At 35.9% G+C, this 15,171-nt stretch overlaps 2 long non-coding RNA genes across 2 annotated transcripts; one reads left to right on the top strand and one right to left on the bottom strand.

Annotated features, from left to right (window-relative positions):
- Positions 1–1,720: 1,720 nt before the first annotated feature.
- LOC132255207 (uncharacterized) lies at positions 1,721–2,912 on the bottom strand. Its single transcript, XR_009467862.1, has 2 exons — positions 2,797–2,912; positions 1,721–2,019 (listed from the first exon to the last, which is right to left on the bottom strand). It is a non-coding gene; the product is annotated as an uncharacterized LOC132255207 (long non-coding RNA).
- A 3,753-nt stretch (positions 2,913–6,665) lies between these two features.
- LOC132255216 (uncharacterized) lies at positions 6,666–8,495 on the top strand. The gene is made up of 3 exons (XR_009467877.1): positions 6,666–6,875; positions 7,348–7,408; positions 8,196–8,495. It is a non-coding gene; the product is annotated as an uncharacterized LOC132255216 (long non-coding RNA).
- The last annotated feature ends 6,676 nt before the right edge of the window (positions 8,496–15,171 follow it).

The following is a 15,171-nucleotide window of genomic DNA, read 5'->3' on the forward strand; positions in this document are numbered from 1 at the left end:
CCTTTGGTTTCTATTCTTTGGGACGACATTGTAGGTTCTAAGGTCATTCATTCTTTCCTTTGATTTGTCATCATTGGCACGCCCCTTTGGCCCTATCTAAGCTCATTACTATTTTCGATTTGTAACTAATCATTGGGACATGAACCTTTGGTGTCTCATCGTTTCGACACAATCCCTTGGATGGAAGTTTATTCTTTGTCTATTTGGTTTCTCATTTTGGGATGACATCGTAGGGTCTTTCTAAGGTCATTCATTCTTTACTTTGGTTTGTCATCATTGGGAAGCCCATTAGGCCCTATCTAACTTAATTGTTTGTTCCTTTAAATTCTCACCGTTTACACATGATACTAGGTTCTATCTTTGTTTATTCTTCATCCCTTTTGTTTCCTAATATTGGAACGCCATCTAGGTTTTATCCAAGATCATTTACTTGTTCTACTCGTTTTTCGTCATTGGGATGCCCATTCGACCCTATCTAATTAATTGTTTGTTCCTTTAATTTCTCACCGTTTAGACACCATCCTAGGTTCTGTGTATGTTTATACTTCATCCATTTTGTTTCCTATCATTGGAACACCATCTAGGTTTAATCTAAGTTCATTTGTCTATTCCACTCGTTTTTCATCATTGGGACAGGTTTCTAGGTTCTATATATGCTCATTCCATTTTTCCATTTGTAACTAATCATTGTGACATGATCCTTTGGTTTCTCATCGTTTGGACACCATCTAGGTTTTATGGAAGTTTATTCTTTCTCATTTTGGGACGACATCGTCGGTTCTTCAACCTTTTGTTTGCATTATTGGAACGCCATCTAGATTTTATCCAAGTTGATTTATTTATTCTACTCGCTTTTCGTCATTGGGACAGCTTTCTAGGTTCTATCCAGTCCTTTTTTCCATTTGTAACTAATCATTGGGACCTGATCCTTTGGTTTCTCATCGTTTGGACACCATCTAGGTTTTATGGAAGTTTATTCTGTCACACCCCAATTTTTTTTTTTTATGATTAGTATTATTTATTATTTATTCTTCAACTAAACAATTGATACTCAAAATACAGTATAAGTGCTCTCAAAAACTTAAATGTTGAGTTCCTACTTGAATTTGTTCAAAAAGAGGATATGGAAAACCTGTTATAAAGAGTACATCCTATATGAAACATTGTGACTATTAAGTTAACAAAATATGTTTTGTTTCACAAAAGAAACTTGTACAACATTAATTTACATATACCAAACTTGTACAATATGTTTTGAATTCTCTAACTTTATCTATTTCCTTTATTTATTTTGTGCATATATTATTGTGTGGAAAAAGATTTTGAAAAACCCAATTCACCACCCCCCCCCCCCCCCCCCCCTTTTGGGTATTTTCCTTAATTATTCATAGTCTTTGTTTTACCAAACTCTACTATCAATGCTGATGGTGACAATAGCTTTGCCAATGGTGAGGTTGATAAGTTTGGTGCCAATGAAAGCAGAAGAATGGGTTCTGGCACATTTGGGAATGCAACATGGAAATTTGTTCCATCACAAGTTCCTGGAAATTATGGAGCTCAAACTTGTCACACCCCAATTTTTTTTTTTTTTTTTTTTATGATTATAATTATTTATTCTTCAACTAAAGAATTGATACTCAAACATAGTATAAGTGCTCTCAAAAATTTAAATGTTGAGTTCCTACTTGAATTTGTTCAAAAAGAGGATATGGAAAACCTGTTATAAAGAGTACATCCTGTATTAAACATTGTGACTATTAAGTTAACAAAATATGTTTTGTTTCACAAAAGAAACTTGTACAACATTAATTTACATATACCAAACCCCATTGTTTACTATGGGTAGCCCATACTACAAGTGTATCTAACAAATATATACATTGCATCATTCCAACAAAAGGTGTAGTCTTGATACAAAAGGCATGGCCTCAAAAGACTTTTCAATATGAGCAAACAGCATCCAATCACAGTAAAGCATTGCTCAAGCATTCTTTCCTGCATAGGTCTTCTGACCTGCATCTATAGGTGGAAGGAATAGGGTGAGTTCACAACTCAGTAGGAAAGTTTATAACCATCCTAAGTATACCCTTAAAAACCTTGAATTAAACGTTTAATAACATGCATGATAAACATTTCATAACCATTAACAAATGTGTAATCATGTCAAACATGGTTTGTTGGTTTCATCATTGCTTTTCCCCATCCATCCTTTCAAAACTGATAATTTGCTGACTCCCAACAATCTGCACAGCAGATATCAATGCACCACAAGATACTCGATCAATATAATAATGACTATTCTGGGACATCACCCAAGGGCAAGTCATACCCCGTGTCTTTTGGGACTCATACCCAAGGGCAGGACCAACCCCGTGTCTTTAGGGACTAAAACCCAGGGGCAGGACCAACCCCATACACCCACATCGGAGTGTCTTCCTCGAGGGCTTTAGGGACTTTCACCCAAGGACCCACGGTCCCACATAAACAATATAACAAATGATAAGGCCTGTAGCATCACATAAGCACTTCGCCACCAATAAATTCTCTGAATATAATCTGTGATAATTCCATATCCTTCTTGCAATGCAATCACACCATAAACCATTTCGACAACACAAAACCACGAATCTTCATACCAATATACGTTCCAACATCATGGTAACATTTCAATGCAATAAACCGAGATGCAATGACACTTTAAAAGATTTTATGAAATCATAGAAACAACATAAAATTCCAACAAATAATTCAAGGAAAGAAATCAGATACACCATAGAATAGCATAAAATTCCCTACCTTACACCGACTTCCTTTTTGTGTTTCTTCTAAGTAGGCGATCTTTGCCTATTACGAGGAACTGAAATGAAACAACATAATTTAGGTTTCCTAACCATGAAAATTTATATAGTTTATTGTTGTAAATTTTTAATTCTCACATTCTCTAATCTATATCCTACATGTTTACAGATCAAATTTTGAATTGAATTAAACAATATTTACAATGCATATTAATTTCCCTAATTAATTACCAAACACTAATTCTTTTGATTTTCTTAAAGCCTAACCTATTAACAAATCCCAAGTGTCCAAATAACCCAATTCATCACATGTTTACTAATCTATTTTTCAATCAAACCAAATTAAACAAAGATTTATGCTGATCTTACCATTAATAAAATACTTAACTTAAAATACTTTAATCTTTAATTAATTGTGATTTTTAACTAAAACAGGTTTATAGCTAATTATACTCAACTTTTACACAATTTTTACCGTTAGTTCTATTCAATATACCATTAGGAACCAAAATAAACGAAAATTACAAAATTAAACAACTTGCTTACCTCAAATCTACACTTTCTCTCTCTAGATTCTCTCTCTAACCCAAGTTGCTGCAGGTGAAATGGTGCAAAACGAGCTGCAGCCCCCTTATCAAGGGGTCTCCAAGCACCCAAGCATGAGGTGGCAGCCCACATGGCTGCCACCAATCCACCCAAGTAGGAGGTGGCATTCCACTAACTCAAATTTCCAAAATTTGCACTTTAGTCCTTCAAGTTATAAAAATAAAACCCATAATTGCCCATTAGTCCTTTAGGTTTTCATAACCTTAATTAATCCCTAAGAACCTAATAAGCATGCTTAGGTCATTAACTAATCCCACTTAACCTTAATCAAAGTTTAATTCATAATTAAACATGATTAGCACTAAACTAGTTTTAACATCTAATTAAGCAAGCTTAAAGTTAAGTACTAAAATAGTCATTAGTACTAGGTGTTACATATTCTTTCTCCATTTGGTTTCTCATTTTGGGACGACATCGTTGGTTCTTTCTAAGGTCATTCATTCTTTACAATGGCTTGTCATGATGGGGACGCACCCTAGGCGCTATCTAAGGTTAATTGTTTGTTCCTTTAATTTGTCATCGTTTAGACCTCTTCCTACTCTCAGTTCATTTGTTTGTTCTACTCAATTTTCGTCATTGGGACAGCTTTCTATGTTCTATCTTAGCTGATTACTTTTTTCCATTTGTAACTAATCATTCGGGCACGAAACTTATGTTTCTCACTTGCTCGATACTATCTAGGTTTGATGGAAGTTTATTCTTTCTCCCTTTGGTTTCTCATCTTTGGGACGACATCATAGGTTCTTTCTAAGGTCATTATTCTTTACTTTGGTTTGTCATCATGGGGACGCCCCCTAGGCCCTATCTAAGCTTAATTGTTTGTTCATTTAATTTCTCACCATTTAGACACCATCCTAGGTTCTGTCTATTTTTATTCTTCATCCCTTTTGTTTGCTATCATTGGAATACCATTTAGGTTTGATCTAAGTTCATTGCTTTGTTCCACTCGTTTTTCATCATTGGGACAACTTTTTAGGTTCTATCTATGCTCGTTCCATTTTTCCATTTGTAACTAATCATTAGGACACGAACCTTTGGTTTCTAATTGGGTGGACACCATCTAGGTTTGATGGATGTTTATTCTTCCTTTGGTTTCTCTTCTTTGGGACGACATTGTAGGTTCTAAGGTCATTCATTCTTTCCTTTGATTTGTCATCATTGGCACGCCCCTTTGGCCCTATCTAAGCTCATTACTTTTTTCGATTTGTAACTAATCATTGTGAGATGAACCTTTGGTGTCTCATCGTTTCGACACAATCCCTTGGATGGAAGTTTATTCTTTGTCTATTTGGTTTCTCATTTTGGGATGACATCGTAGGTTCTTTCTAAGGTCATTCATTCTTTACTTTGGTTTTTCATCATTGGGACGCCCATTAGGCCCTATCTAAGCTTAATTGTTTGTTCCTTTAAGTTCTCACCGTTTAGACACGATACTAGGTTCTATCTTTGTTTATTCTTCATCCCTTTTGTTTCCTATCATTGGAACGCCATCTAGGTTTTATCCAAGATCATTTACTTGTTCTACTCGTTTTTCGTCATTGGGATGCCCATTCGACCCTATCTAAGCTTAATTGTTTGTTCCTTTAATTTCTCACCGTTTAGACACCATCCTAGTTCTGTCTATGTTTATTCTTCATCCTTTTGTTTGCATTATTGGAACGCCATCTAGATTTTATCTAAGTTGATTTATTTATTCTACTCGCTTTTCGTCATTGGGACAGCTTTCTGGTTCTATCCAGTCCTTTTTTCCATTTGTAACTAATCATTAGGACCTGATCCTTTGGTTTCTCATCGTTTGGACACCATCTAGGTTTTATGGAAGTTTATTCTTTCTCCATTTGGTTTCTCATTTTGGGACGACATCGTCGGTTCTTTCTAAGGTCATTCATTCTTTACTTTGGTTTGTCATCATGGGAACGCCCCCTAGGCGCTATCTAAGCTTAATTGTTTGTTCCTTTAATTTCTCATCGTTTAGACCTCATCCTAGCTTCTGTCAATGTTTATTCTTCATCCCTTTTGTTTCCTATCATTAGAACGCCTTCTAGGTTCTATCAAAGATCATTTACTTGTTCTACTCGTTTTTCGTCATTTGGATGCCCATTCGACCCTATCTAAGCTTAATTGTTTGTTCCTTTAATTTCTCACCCTTTAGACACCATCCTAGTTCTGTCTATATTTATTCTTCATCCTTTTGTTTGCATTATTGGAACGCCATCTAGATTTTATCTAAGTTGATTTATTTATTCTACTCGCTTTTCGTCATTGGGACAGCTTTCTAGGTTCTATCCAGTCCTTTTTTCCATTTGTAACTAATCATTGGGACCTGATCCTTTGGTTTCTCATCGTTTGGACACCATCTAGGTTTTATGGAAGTTTATTCTTTCTTGATTTGGTTTCTCATTTTGGGACGACATCGTCGGTTCTTTCTAAGGTCATTCATTCTTTACTTTGGTTTGTCATCATGGGAACTCCCCCTAGGCGCTATCTAAGCTTAATTGTTTGTTCCTTTAATTTCTCATCGTTTAGACCTCATCCTAGCTTCTGTCAATGTTTATTCTTCATCCCTTTTGTTTCCTATCATTGGAACGCCATATGGACTTTACCTAAGTTCATTTATTTGTTCTACTCGTTTTTCGTCATTGGGACAGCTTTCTAGGTTCTATCTAAGCTCATTCCTTTTTTCCGTGTGTAACTAATCATTGGGACAAGTTCCTTTGGTTTCGCATCGTTTGGACACCATCTAGGTTTGATGGATGTTTATTCTTTCTCATTTTTGGACGACATCGTAGGTTCTTTCTAAGGTCATTCATTCTATACTTTGGTTTGTCATCATTGGGACGCCCCCTAGGTGTTATCTAAGCTAAATTGTTTGTTCCTTTAATTTCTCACCGTTTAGCCACCATCCTAGGTTTTGCGCATGTTTACACTTCCTCCATTTTGTTTCGTTTCATTGGAACACAATCTAGGTTTAATCTAAGTTCATTTGTCTATTCCACTCGTTTTTCATCATTGGGACAGCTTTCTAGGTTCTATCTGTAACACCTAGTACTAATGACTATTTTAGTACTTAACTTTAAGCTTGCTTAATTAGATGTTAAAACTAGTTTAGTGATAATCATGTTTAATTATGAATTAAACTTTGATTAAGGTTAAGTGGGATTAGTTAATGACCTAAGCATGCTTATTAGGTTCTTAGGGACTAATTAAGGTTATGAAAACGTAAAGAACTAATGGGCAATTATGGGTTTTATTTTTTATAACTTGAAGGACTAAAGTGCAAATTTTGGAAAATTGAGTTAGTGGAATGCCACCTCCTACTTGGGTGGATTGGTGGCAGCCATGTGGGCTGCCACCTCATGCTTGGGTGCTTGGAGACCCCTTTATAAGGGGGCTGCAGCTCGTTTTGCTCCATTTCACCTGCAGCAACTTGGGTTAGAGAGAGAATCTAGAGAGAGAAAGTGTAGATTTGAGGTAAGCAAGTTGTTTAATTTTGTAATTTTCGTTTATTTTGGTTCCTAATGGCATGTTGAATAGAATTAATGGTAAAAATTGTGTAAAAGTTGAGTATAATTAGCTATAAACCTGTTTTAGTTAAAAATCACAATTAATTAAAGATTAAAGTATTTTATTAATGGTAAGATCAGCATAAATCTTTGTTTAATTTGGTTTGATTGAAAAATAGATTAGTAAACATGTGATGAATTGGGTTATTTGGACACTTGGGATTTGATAATAGGTTAGGCTTTAAGAAAATCAAAAGAATTAGTGTTTGGTAATTAATTAGGGAAATTAATATGCATTGTAAATATTGTTTAATTCAATTCAAATTTGATCTGAAAACATGTAGGATATAGATTAGAGAATGTGAGAATTAAAAATTTGCAACAATAAACTATATAAATTTTCATGGTTAGGAAACCTAAATTATGTTGTTTCATTTCAGTTCCTCGTAATAGGCAAAGATCGCCTACTTAGAAGAAACACAAAAAGGACGTCGGTGTAAGGTAGGGAATTTTATGCTATTCTATGGTGTATCTGATTTCTTTCCTTGAATTATTTGTTGGAATTTTATGTTATTTTTATGATTTCATAAAATCTTTTAAAGTGTCATTGCATCTCGATTTATTGCATTGAAATGTTGCCATGATGTTGGAACGTATATTGGTATGAAGATTCGTGGTTTTGTGTTGTCAAAATGGTTTATGGTGTGATTGCATTGCAAGAAGGATATGGAATTATCACAGATCATATTCAGAGAATTTATTGGTGGCGAAGTGCTTATGTGATGCTACAGGCCTTATCATTTGATATATTGTTTATGTGGGACCGTGGGTCCTTGGGTGAAAGTCCCTAAAGCCCTCGAGGAAGACACTCCGATGTGGGTGTATGGGGTTGGTCCTGCCCCTGGGTTTTAGTCCCTAAAGACACGGGGTTGGTCCTGCCCTTGGGTATGAGTCCCAAAAGACACGGGGTATGACTTGCCCTTGGGTGATGTCCCAGAATAGTCAATTTTATATTGATCGAGTATCTTGTGGAGCATTGATATGTGCTGTGTAGATTGTTGGGAGTCAGCAAATTATCAGTTGTGAAAGGATGGATGGGGAAAAGCAATGATGAAACCAACAAACACATGCATACATGTTTGACATGATTACACATTTGTTAATGGTTATGAAATGTTTATCATGCATGTTATTAAACGTTTAATTCAAGGTTTTTTAAGGGTATACTTAGGATGGTTATAAAGTTTCCTACTGAGTTGTGAACTCACCCTATTCCTTTCACCTATAGATGCAGGTCAGAAGACCTATGCAGGAAAGAATGCTTGAGCAATGCTTTACTGTGATTGGATGCTGTTTGCTCATATTGAAAGTCTTTTGAGGCCATGCCTTTTGTATCAAGACTACACCTTTTGTTGGAATGATGTAATGTATATATTTGTTAGATACACTTGTAGTATGGGCCACCCATAGTAAACAATGGGGTTGGGTATATGTAAATTAATGTTGTACAAGTTTCTTTTGTGAAACAAAACATATTTTGTTAACTTAATAGTCACAATGTTTAATACAGAATGTACTCTTTATAACAGGTTTTCTATATCCTCTTTTTGAACAAATTCAAGTAGGAACTCAACATTTAAATTTTTGAGAGCACTTATACTATATTTGAGTATCAATTCTTTAGTTGAAGAATAAATAATAATCATAAGAAAAAAAAAATTTGGGGTGTGACACTATCTATGCTCATTCCATTTTGCCATTTGTAACTAATCATTGGGACATGATCCTTTGGTTTCGCATCGTTTGGACACCATCTAGGTTTGATGGATGTTTATTCTTTCCCAATTCTGTTTCTCATTTTTGGACGACATTGTAGGTTTTTTCTAAGGTCATTCATTCTTTACTTTGGTTTGGCATCATGGGGACGCCCCCTAGGCGCTATCTAAGCTTAATTGTTTGTTCCGTTAATTTCTCACCGTTTAGACGCCATCCTAGGTTCTGCGTATGTTTATACTTCATCCATTTTGTTTCCTATCATTGGAACACGATCTAGGTTTAATCTAAGTTTATTTGTCTATTCCACTCGTTTTTCATCATTGGGACAGCTTTCTAGGTTCTATTTATGCTCATTCCATTTTTCCATTTGTAACTAATCATTGTGACATGATCCTTTGGTTTCGCATCGTTTGGACACCATCTAGGTTTGATGGATGTTTACTCTTTATCAAATTCGTTTCTCATTTTTGGACTACATCGTAGGTTCTTTCTAAGGTCATTCATTCTTTACTTTGATTTGTCATCATGGGGACGCCCCCTAGGCGCTATCTAAGCTTAATTTTTTTTCCTTTAATTTCTCACCGTTTAGGTACCATCCTAGGTTCTGCGTATGTTTATACTTCATCCATTTTGTTTCCAATCATTGGAACACCATCTAGGTTTAATCTAAGTTCATTTGTCAATTCCACTCGTTTTTCATCATTGGGACAGCTTTCTAGGTTCTATCTAAGCTCATTCCTTTTTTCCATGTGTAACTAATCATTGGGACAAGTTCCTTTGGTTTCGCATCGTTTGGACACCATCTAGGTTTGGTGGATGTTTATTCTTTCTCATTTTTGGACGACATCGTAGGTTCTTTCTAAGGTAATTCATTCTTCACATTGGTTTGTCATCATTGGGACGCCCCCTAGGCGCTATCTAAGCTAAATTGTTTGTTCCGTTAATTTCTCACCGTTTAGACACCATCCTAGGTTCTGCGTATGTTTATACTTCATCCATTTTGTTTCCTATCATTGGAACACGATCTAGGTTTAATCTAAGTTTATTTGTCTATTCCGCTCGTTTTTCATCATTGGGACAGCTTTCTAGGTTATATCTATGCTCATTCCATTTTTCCATTTGTAACTAATCATTGTGACATGATCCTTTGGTTTCGCATCGTTTGGACACCATCTAGGTTAGATGGATGTTTATTCTTTCTCAATTTCGTTTCTCATTTTTGGACTCCATCGTAGGTTCTTTCTAAGGTCATTCATTCTTGACTTTTATTTGTCATCATGGGGACGCCCCCTAGGCGCTATCTAAGCTTAATTTTTTTTTTTCCTTTAATTTCTCACCGTTTAGGTACCATCCTCGGTTCTGCGTATGTTTATACTTCATCCATTTTGTTTCCAATCATTGGAACACCATCTAGGTTTAATCTAAGTTCATTTGTCTATTCCACTCGTTTTTCATCATTGGGACAGCTTTCTAGGTTCTATCTAAGCTCATTCCATTTTTCCATTTGTAACTAATCATTGTGACATGATCCTTTGGTTTCGCATCGTTTGGACACCATCTAGGTTAGATGGATGTTTATTCTTTCTCAATTTCGTTTCTCATTTTTGGACTCCATCGTAGGTTCTTTCTAAGGTCATTCATTCTTTACTTTTATTTGTCATCATGGGGACGCCCCCTAGGCGCTATCTAAGCTTAATTTTTTTTTTTCCTTTAATTTCTCACCGTTTAGGTACCATCCTCGGTTCTGCGTATGTTTATACTTCATCCATTTTGTTTCCTATCATTCGAACACCATCTAGGTTTAATCTAAGTTCATTTGTCTATTCCACTCGTTTTTCATCATTGGGACAGCTTTCTAGGTTCTATCTAAGCTCATTCCATTTTTCCATTTGTAACTAATCATTGTGACATGATCCTTTGGTTTCGCATCGTTTGGACACCATCTAGGTTTGATGGATGTTTATTCTTTCTCAATTTCGTTTCTCATTTTTGGACTACATCGTAGGTTCTTTCTAAGGTCATTCATTCTTTACTTTTATTTGTCATCATGGGGACGCCCCCTAGGCGCTATCTAAGCTTAATTTTTTTTTTTTCCATTAATTTCTCACCGTTTAGGTACCATCCTCGGTTCTGCATATGTTTATACTTCATCCATTTTGTTTCCTATCATTGGAACACCATCTAGGTTTAATCTAAGTTCATTTGTCAATTCCACTCGTTTTTCATCATTGGGACAGCTTTCTAGGTTCTATCTAAGCTCATTCCTTTTTTCCATTTGTAACTAATCATTGGGACAAGTTCCTTTGGTTTCGCATCGTTTGGACACCATCTAGGTTTGGTGGATGTTTATTCTTTCTCATTTTTGGACGACATCGTAGGTTCTTTCTAAGGTAATTCATTCTTCACATTGGTTTGTCATCATTAGGACGCCCCCTAGGCGCTATCTAAGCTAAATTGTTTGTTCCGTTAATTTCTCACCGTTTAGACGCCATCCTAGGTTCTGCGTATGTTTATACTTCATCCATTTTGTTTCCTATCATTGGAACACCATCTAGGTTTAATTTAAGTTTATTTGTCTATTCCACTCGTTTTTCATCATTGGGACAGCTTTCTAGGTTATATCTATGCTCATTCCATTTTTCCATTTGTAACTAATCATTGTGACATGATCCTTTGGTTTCGCATCGTTTGGACACCATCTAGGTTAGATGGATGTTTATTCTTTCTCAATTTCGTTTCTCATTTTTGGACTCCATCGTAGGTTCTTTCTAAGGTCATTCATTCTTTACTTTTATTTGTCATCATGGGGACGCCCCCTAGGCGCTATCTAAGCTTAATTTTTTTTTTCCTTTAATTTCTCACCGTTTTGGTACCATCCTCGGTTCTGCGTATGTTTATACTTCATCCATTTTGTTTCCTATCATTGGAACACCATCTAGGTTTAATCTAAGTTCATTTGTTTATTCCACTCGTTTTTCATCATTGGGACAGCTTTCTAGGTTCTATCTAAGCTCATTCCTTTTTTCCATGTGTAACTAATCATTGGGACAAGTTCCTTTGGTTTCGCATCGTTTGGACACCATCTAGGTTTGCTGGATGTTTATTCTTTCTCAATTTCGTTTCTCATTTTTCGACTACATCGTAGGTTCTTTCTAAGGTCATTCATTCTTTACTTTTATTTGTCATCATGGGGACGCCCCCTAGGCACTATCTAAGCTTAATTTTTTTTTTTTCCATTAATTTCTCACCGTTTAGGTACCATCCTCGGTTCTGCATATGTTTATACTTCATCCATTTTGTTTCCTATCATTGGAACACCATCTAGGTTTAATCTAAGTTCATTAGTCTATTCCACTCGTTTTTCATCATTGAGACAGCTTTCTAGGTTATATCCAAGCTCATTCCTTTTTTCCATGTGTAACTAATCATTGGGACAAGTTCCTTTGGTTTCGCATCGTTTGGACACCATCTAGGTTTGAGGGATGTTTATTCTTTCTCAATTTCGTTTCTCATTTTTGGACTACATTGTTGGTTCTTTCTAAGGTCATTCATTCTTTACTTTGATTTGTCATCATGGGGACGCCCCCTAGGCGCTATCTAAGCTTAATTTTCTTTTTTCCTTTAATTTCTCACAGTTTTGCTACCATCCTCGGTTCTGCGTATGTTTTTACTTCATCCATTTTGTTTCCGATCATTGGAACACCATCTAGGTTTAATCTAAGTTCATTTGTCTATTCCACTCGTTTTTCATCATTGGGACAGCTTTCTAGGTTTTATCTAAGCTCATTCCATTTTTCCATTTGTAACTAATCATTGTGACATGATCCTTTGGTTTCGCATCGTTTGGACACCATCTGGGTTTGATGGATGTTTATTCTTTCTCAATTTCGTTTCTCATTTTTGGACTACATCGTAGGTTCTTTCTAAGGTCATTCATTCTTTACTTTTATTTGTCATCATGGGGACGCCCCCTAGGCGCTATCTAAGCTTAATTTTTTTTTTTCCTTTAATTTCTCACCGTTTTGGTACCATCCTCGGTTCTGCGTATGTTTATACTTCATCCATTTTGTTTCCTATCATTGGAACACCATCTAGGTTTAATCTAAGTTCATTTGTTTATTCCACTCGTTTTTCATCATTGGGACAGCTTTCTAGGTTCTATCTAAGCTCATTCCTTTTTTCCATGTGTAACTAATCATTGGGACAAGTTCCTTTGGTTTCGCATCGTTTGGACACCATCTAGGTTTGCTGGATGTTTATTCTTTCTCAATTTCGTTTCTCATTTTTGGACTACATCGTAGGTTCTTTCTAAGGTCATTCATTCTGTATTTTGATTTGTCATCATGGGGACGCCCCCTAGGCGCTATCTAAGCTTAATTTTTTTTTTTTCCATTAATTTCTCACCGTTTAGGTACCATCCTCGGTTCTGCATATGTTTATACTTCATCCATTTTGTTTCCTATCATTGGAACACCATCTAGGTTTAATCTAAGTTCATTTGTCTATTCCACTCGTTTTTCATCATTGAGACAGCGTTGTAGGTTCTATCCAAGCTCATTCCTTTTTTCCATGTGTAACTAATCATTGGGACAAGTTCCTTTGGTTTCGCATCGTTTGGACACCATCTAGGTTTGAGGGATGTTCATTCTTTCTCAATTTCGTTTCTCATTTTTGGACTACATCGTTGGTTCTTTCTAAGGCCATTCATTCTTCACTTTGATTTGTCATCATGGGGACGCCCCCTAGGCGCTATCTAAGCTTAATTTTTTTTTTTTCCTTTAATTTCTCACCGTTTTGGTACCGTCCTCGGTTCTGCGTATGTTTATACTTCATCCATTTTGTTTCCAATCATTGGAACACCATCTAGGTTTAATCTAAGTTCATTTGTCAATTCCACTCGTTTTTCATCATTGGGACAGCTTTCTAGGTTCTATCTAAGCTCATTCCTATTTTCCATGTGTAAGTAATCATTGGGACAAGTTCCTTTGGTTTCGCATCGTTTGGACACCATCTAGGTTTGGTGGATGTTTATTCTTTCTCATTTTTGGACGACATCGTAGGTTCTTTCTAAGGTAATTCATTCTTCACATTGGTTTGTCATCATTGGGACGCCCCCTAGGCGCTATCTAAGCTAAATTGTTTGTTCCGTTAATTTCTCACCGTTTAGACGCCATCTTAGGTTCTGCGTATGTTTATACTTCATCCATTTTGTTTCCTATCATTGGAACACGATCTAGGTTTAATCTAAGTTTATTTGTCTATTCCACTCGTTTTTCATCATTGGGACAGCTTTCTAGGTTATATCTATGCTCATTCCATTTTTCCATTTGTAACTAATCATTGTGACATGATCCTTTGGTTTCGCATCGTTTGGACACCATCTAGGTTAGATGGATGTTTATTCTTTCTCAATTTCGTTTCTCATTTTTGGACTCCATCGTAGGTTCTTTCTAAGGTCATTCATTCTTTACTTTTATTTGTCATCATGGGGACGCCCCCTAGGCGCTATCTAAGCTTAATTTTTTTTTTCCTTTAATTTCTCACCGTTTAGGTACCATCCTCTGTTCTGCGTATGTTTATACTTCATCCATTTTGTTTCCTATCATTGGAACACCATCTAGGTTTAATCTAAGTTCATTTGTCTATTCCACTCGTTTTTCATCATTGGGACAGCTTTCTAGGTTCTATCTATGCTCATTCCATTTTTCCATTTGTAACTAATCATTGTGAAATGATCCTTTGGTTTCGCATCGTTTCGACACCATCTAGGTTTGATGGATGTTTACTCTTTATCAAATTCGTTTCTCATTTTTGGACTACATCGTAGGTTCTTTCTAAGGTCATTCATTCTTTACTTTGATTTGTCATCATGGGGACGCCCCCTAGGCGCTATCTAAGCTTAATTGTTTGTTCCGTTAATTTCTCACCGTTTAGACGCCATCCTAGGTTCTGCGTATGTTTATACTTCATCCATTTTGTTTCCTATCATTGGAACACGATCTAGGTTTAATCTAAGTTTATTTGTCTATTCCGCTCGTTTTTCATCATTGGGACAGCTTTCTAGGTTATATCTATGCTCATTCCATTTTTCCATTTGTAACTAATCATTGTGACATGATCCTTTGGTTTCGCATCGTTTGGACACCATCTAGGTTAGATGGATGTTTATTCTTTCTCAATTTCGTTTCTCATTTTTGGACTCCATCGTAGGTTCTTTCTAAGGTCATTCATTCTTTACTTTTATTTGTCATCATGGGGACGCCCCCTAGGCGCTATCTAAGCTTAATTTTTTTTTTTCCTTTAATTTCTCACCGTTTAGGTACCATCCTCGGTTCTGCGTATGTTTATACTTCATCCATTTTGTTTCCTATCATTGGAACACCATCTAGGTTTAATCTAAGTTCATTTGTCTATTCCACTCGTTTTTCATCATTGGGACAGCTTTCTAGGTTCTATCTAAGCTCATTCCATTTTTCCATTTGTAACTA

Source organism: Vitis vinifera, chromosome 15 (genome assembly GCF_030704535.1).
Source record: "Vitis vinifera cultivar Pinot Noir 40024 chromosome 15, ASM3070453v1".
NCBI classification, from domain to species: Eukaryota; Viridiplantae; Streptophyta; class Magnoliopsida; order Vitales; family Vitaceae; genus Vitis; species Vitis vinifera.